The 7,052-nt window shown below is 28.8% G+C and overlaps 1 protein-coding gene across 1 annotated transcript in view; it reads right to left on the bottom strand.

The window, feature by feature from the left end:
• Positions 1 to 7,052, bottom strand: part of LOC143233158 (uncharacterized) — a 144,207-nt gene that overhangs the window by 38,648 nt on the left and 98,507 nt on the right. The gene's annotated exons all lie outside the window — the stretch shown is intronic.

Raw genomic sequence — 7,052 nt, 5'->3', positions numbered from 1 at the left:
ACTAGTCAGTGAAATTGCAGGATATGTGGTGATAATATTTTGGTTCTCTAAATTTTTTAATCTATTTATAATCAATACAGAAATCCAGGTAAATTACAGTAGTTTTGGAACATTCTGTTTAGTGATTAATATACTTTTATATTCTAAAAGGCACAGTCAAAAGATACATAAATATTTTTGGATGCCTAAACTTGTGAGACTAAACAGTACTTATAAAAGAACATTACAATTTTTACTCAAGTGCAAAAGAGACAGAGTACACAGTAAGTGTTATCAATCACTGTTTATATGTATATATTTTATTTCTTTTAATTAAAGTAACTAAAATGTAATTTTTCTCCATAGCATAAAAATCATCTTTCATTCAGACTGATCCAGTAAAGGCTTAAGAAATTCACAAACAAATCTTTAATAAAAATTCTTTATTAAAAAAAGAAGTATGATTTTTGGTGTAATACAGACTTCTAATATACACAAGAGCTTACCAAATTTCATGAAAGCACAGTCAGTAAATTCAAGAATATAGTAACACATCAGTGTATATACTTTTACAAATACAGGTCAGTTAATCTGACTGAGTCAGTGAACAGATAGTTAATTAAAAACTAGCACAGTGAAGTTAAAGAATTTTTCCTGCATAAACACATGCATGTTTATTAACATTCCATATAGGGTTGATCAAGGTGACCATCAGTTTCCATATAACTTTTAATATTGTAAGTGTATCTCCATGAAATTTGACAAGCTTTCAGTCTTTTGTATACAAAAATCAGATTTTTTAATCAAGTATTTTTTACTAAATATATGTTTGTGAGCATATGGAGTTAAAGTGTTGAGTGCTCTAAGTGTAAAGTGATTTTCCCACTGTTAACTTTAAAAATCATTTTCTTAACCTGATCTACATAATCTCTAAAACCTCCTAATTAATTTTTCCTTTTTCAGTAAACTTTACATTTTATCTATTATTTTCTTTGCCATAACTTTATACAAATGAGATTAATTTGATTAAGTGTGTGACTACCAAAAAAATAATTAAAAAATGCTCAATTACACTTCTCTCATTTCTAGAATGATCACAGGTTGTAATGTGAAACTACATACTTTGAACTCCAAGTTCCCCACCTTTCCAGCACCCTGACAATTTTGAATCATTTTAGAAAACTTCTATTTTTAATTCAAAAACTAAGAAAATCTTACAAGATGACTTCCCCAAGTGTTATAACACACAATTTTGGGTCCATAGCACAAAACAATGAATTTACTTATTCATGAATTTCTCACAACATGTCATCATTAATGCTACCTTTCAGTGATTTATTGTCAGAGTTGAGCTTTGGAATAATAAGCCTCAAGGCAGTCGTCATTGCCAGATCCAATGCATGGAAACACCTCAAGATTTATACCAGTAAAATGTTTTTATCTACCCAAACTCTACAAGTGAAGAAAAAAACTTTTTTTTTAAAAAAGGAAGTTAATGTAGGGATGACTAATATCAATCCTTCAAAAATCTTGCAAACAACAGGGACAGAATTTGCATCATCCATACATAATAACACAGGCACACAGGGTAATAGAATGTTAACAAACAAAAAATAGGATAAATTAAACTCAACTGTGATTGAATAGTTACATATATTGCTATATGTTAATTCTTCTCTATGCTATTATATAGGAATGATGCAAATGCCACCCCTACTATCTTGTTTACATTGTTTTTGAAGAACAGGTATTAGCCATCTCTATGTTTACTTTCTTTTCTTTTTTTTTAAAGTGTTTTCTTTAAATGTTTGTTATTTTTAATGCAGTTTTTCAACATTTGGCTGGTAATCCTGTTTCACACTAAACTTTTTAAGCCTTTTTAAAGAAACACCAAATTTCTGTAAAAAAAGCCAACTTCAGGTGCAATGATATAATTCTTTATTATTTTAATTACTACTAGTATTAACAATATTTATAAAGGTAGCTACTCTATTTGAAACTATATCTGCAGTGAAATTGGTTGACACTATTGTTTTGGTTACTGAGTTATCATGTAATAAAAAAGGAGAACAAAGAAATTAAAACTTTTACTATGATATTTGTTTTGGTTACTGAGTTATCATGTAATAAAAAAGGAGAACAAAGAAATTAAAACTTTTACTATGATATTTACAGTTCGGATGACCTATTTAAGAGATATTTAAAATACCATTTCAACAAACAGTGTGAGCCTTCCCTACATAGGCAGTGTTACTGCTTACCTCCCTTCAAAGTTGTTTAAATTGACCAACCTTGTAATCACCAAAAACTAAAACCTAAATATATCACTTTTTTTTTTTCTTAGTATGACTTCAAATTGTAACATGGAACTACATTTATCTTAAATAGCTTTAAACTTAAACAGCATAAAATTATTTAAGTTTTATAGTTTTATTGCTTTCGAGCTGTGCCGAACTAATATTCATATCATATAAGCTGCAAATCGTGGGGTAAATGTGCTGCTGAAGTTACATTATCCCTTGGATGTGGAGTTTGTTTTGTTATTGTTGAAAATTACAGTGCAGTGTGGAATTTTTTCTGCAGAATTTAATTTTTTTTTATTTTTATATGTCATTTGTATTATGTAATATTTCAGTGTGTGTGTGTGTGTGTGTATATATATATATATATAAAAGAAAATTGCATCTATTTTTTTAAAAAGTGTATCAGCATGCTTTGAGTCAATAAGTGATCCAATCATATCAGCAGAAATAAATTATCAACCAATTAAAATTTTCCATTTTTTAATAAAAGAATTTAAATCTTTACTGATGATGAATGTATCCATTTAACCTTATCCACCCCAGTATTTTTACTGCACAACACAAAGTTTTAGTGTTTTATATTAAGTATTTTATTTAACTAATTTTTATGTTGTACAAATTAGAATAGCATAAAATCTTAGCTGATAATCTATAATTTAACATGAATAAGTTTCAAGTTCTTAATTCTACAAGGCAATATTTAAAAAACTACTGAGCATGCTATCACCCTATTTTATCAACCACCCCAAGAAAAAGTACAAAATCAAACATAAATTACTCTTTATAAAATTGTCATTGTTCAGATAAGCCACATGTATTATAGTCTTCAACTTTGTTTGGTTACAGAGCTATTGAATAGAAAATCAGACCTGTTGTGGTACATCCTCTCATTCATAATTCGTTAATAGTTCACTCTTACGTTTAATTGTATATTACCCATAACTAATAGAAACTCAAGGTTTACATCTATCAAATGATGTGTTGCATAACACTATGTTCTGAATATTTAAATGTAAATTCCTCTCAGATTATGAACAGTTTCCTGTGGAGAAAAGTAATGGTTATCTTGGATGAATTTGTAACAACTGTTGTTGCAGTTAAAAAGCTAGAAAATTTTTGAGAGGCAACAAAATTTGTTTACTTTTTGCAAATTAGTCTATACTGTTTGCAGCATTATTTAATTAAATAAAAATTGTTAAGTGCAATACTAACAGTAGTAAAAAAATTCGGGTTAACTCTTCAACAACAGACAGCAAGAAAAAAAGATTTGATAAATATTTAATGTATTGTTTTTCATGTTTATTCTTTACGTATAATTGTAAAAACAACTAAATGTATAAATAAGGATATTTTTAGGTTAATTAAGTAAAAAAATAAAAATAAAATTGTCTCACAAGGAATGCAAGTTAGCTGCTTGTACTAGTTCTAATAGCTCTTGTGTAATGTAAAATCAACAGCATAATGTTAGCTGCATGTTCCCTGAGTGATCAACAACTTATAAGCATACAGTGTATTTAATCATGATTCAAAGAGCAATAAAATAATAAATTTTAATTATAAGTAAATGTATATTGTTACAAACTTACAGATAATTAGAATAAAATAATGTGGTTTCATATTACAACATGAAGTCATTATAAAAGGAAAAATGAGTAATTTAAATTTATTTTGATTTTATTGATGATTATGTGCTTCATCAGATTGACCACTGATTCCTTTTTGAGTTAGGTTAGAAAAAATAACATATAAGCTATTAAGTTTTACTGAAGAAAAGCATTTGAATTGTATTAAGGAGGTTTTAAGGATTACAGAAAGGAAGTTTGAGATAAAGAAAAGCATTTTTTAATTTTAATGTAAAAATTACTTTGCCCATGTACTATTCAAAACAAATGCTCAATATATTTATGGAATATTTTTATTTTATCAAAAATACTTCACTAAAGTATGTTTTTTGAATTTAAAGACTGAAAATATTAAGTGAAACACTACTATCTTTTGTGAAGATATACATACTATATTGAAAGTTAGAAGTATTAATTTAACAAGATTTTAAACGAGTACAAAGTGTGTGTGTGTTTTCTTATAGCAAAGCCACATTGGGCTATCTGCTGAGCCCACCGAGGGGAATCAAACCCCTGATTTTAGCATTGTAAATCCGTAGACATACCGCTGTACTAACGGGGGGCACGAGTACAAAGATAGTTGTTGAGATAGTTAAATAAAACATTTTTGCATATGAAAATGTTAAGTTTCTTTTATTTGTAAAACACAGATTAAAAGCTACAAAATAAATCTTAATATAAATGACAACATATTCATAAAGGAAAAAAAGTCTTCAGAATGTAGAACAACTGTAGCATGTTATCGAGTTCAAGTTCTCCAGCACTGACACATTTCTATTTTTTTATGTTTTATATGAATTCTACCAATACCAATGGTTGTCTTTACAATGCTGACAAAAATTATGAGCATCTCACCATGTTTATATACATAATGAATAAACTTATTTTAAAGATTGTATTATATTTCTACCTTACGTTTTATCAATTATTTTATTTATAGAACCAGATTAAAGGTTGTACTTAAAAAGGAATTCCTACTTCTGATTGACAAGTTATTCCTCCATCAGACCCTATGCAAATAATACAAAAAGAGCAGAACTTCTTCAGATTTTTCAGTATTATTGTTTTCATTCTTAGGTTATCTTATATTTAAAAAAAGGGATTTAAGAAATGCTGAAAAAATAATTCACTGATTTCTGCAAATTTTCTAATGGCTTAACCCGTTAAGGTGAATTTCATATGTTGTTCATACACCTTAAAAGTGAAGCCTGAAATACTAGAAGCAACCTCAAAAGTTAACATCTTCCATACCAAAAAAGTATTTCCAATGGATATCTATATTACCTATTTTTATCTTAAAATCATACTATTCTACCTTAGAGACTTGTACACCACCACCCTTGTGAGACTCCCACCTAAAATGCACGAGTTTGCTCTACTGTGTGATAAATTTATAACTCCTTGACAATCAGTCTTTATGGGTCAATACCACCTGTGGGAGAAGGGCACATGTGAAAAGTATGTGTGCACAGATACTCAACCATCAGTTAATAGTAAATCATCACATGTGGATATTAAGAAATAACAATAACTCCACAAGCATAAATGGAGGGGTTATGTCCTTGAAGGACCAGAAACCTTTGTCTAGAAAGTAGACAAAGGTAAGTGTCCAAAATCCATACAGTCTGTGATGAATAATCTTAAAACATCTTATTTGGGTCACGAGCATAACTTAAAAGTTTTTACTTTTTCACTTAATTTATTTTAATGTTTTATTTTACTTTCCAATTCATACCTTTAATTATTTATGTAAAATATAAACTGGTGCACATGGGCCATGTGACAGTACGATCAGCAGAAATGTTTTAGCCTCTGGCAAAGTGTTTGCACTCATCTGTTTTTATAACCCTTGAGAAGTGAAGTGATGAGTAGAAAAACTTATATAATCATTAAGCCTCTCAAATATGAATTTTAAAACATAAATAATACATAATTAATTAAAATATAAAAGTAAAACTTAAGCACAATGTAACTGTCTTTCAAACACATAAGGCAAGAGAAACCAGTCAAGTACTAAAGACACTGATTTCAACAAATAACTAAACAGCTCGTTTGGGTTGAGAAAATATTTTACATAGAAGAGCGAACAACGTTTCAACCTTCTTCGGTCATTGTCAGGTCGAAACGTTGTTCGCTCTTCTATGTAAAATATTTTCTCAACCCAAACGAGCCGTTTTTGCATATAAATTTCTCAACAAGTGGGTTTCTCGACATCACTGAAATAACTAAACAGCAATTTGCTTGTCCTTCGAGATATAATTTATTGTCTCCGTTTCATTCTAGTTTGGAGAAAATACATGAGAAAACTGCTCTTTCTGTTGGTAATACATATGTCATACAAGTGGTATCTACCCAAAAAAAAAGCTCTTGGTTAATCACTGTAAAATAAAACTAAGATTCAAGCTTTGATCTTGTACTAGAAGAAGCTTGTCTAGATTGTCCTGAAGATACTGAGGCAAAACTGAAGAGAAACATAAACAACCAAATTTAAAAATATTTCAACTCCACATGCATCACGTGATGCAAAACTAAAATTTTACTTTTTTCTTTTGAAATAAAGGAAAAATACCAGGTATAATATAAATCATAATGTATTTTATTATGAAAATTTCATTAATGCATCAGCAGTAAATTTTGAATGTGGATTAGTAATAGTTTGTGACATACACAAAAGGTATTTAAAAGTGTAGCAGCTGTAAAAGGGTTGTTAACAGCCACGCATAAATGGCAAAGTATAATCAGTTACGACTAAGCTTTATGTAATGAGTACATGTGAGAAAATAGTGAACGAGATGTAAACATTTACTTGTATTTGGATATATGAAGAGTAATAAATCAGAACAAAATATCAATGATTGTTTTATACCTAAAAAGCAATTAACTGAAAATAAACATTAACAAGTATGTTCACATGGTAAGGAAAAAGTAAATATGGTCAATGATCAGTGTCCATTTGTACAGGTAAAACACAGACAAACAATGAATAAACATACTATCCTAAGAGGTATAAGTTAAGGAGTAACAAACTACTTGAATGGTAGTTCTAAATAGCACATCAATTGAAAAATAAGGTAAATGCCAAGTGCAGCACTAACAGAGAGAAGAAAAGAAACAACAGGTAAAACATATATTTAAGATGGGAAAACAT

Source organism: Tachypleus tridentatus, chromosome 1, assembly GCF_004210375.1.
Source record: "Tachypleus tridentatus isolate NWPU-2018 chromosome 1, ASM421037v1, whole genome shotgun sequence".
Taxonomy (NCBI): Eukaryota; Metazoa; Arthropoda; class Merostomata; order Xiphosura; family Limulidae; genus Tachypleus; species Tachypleus tridentatus.
Note: the sequence above shows the minus strand (reverse complement) of the source record. Positions and strands in the feature narration are given on the sequence as shown.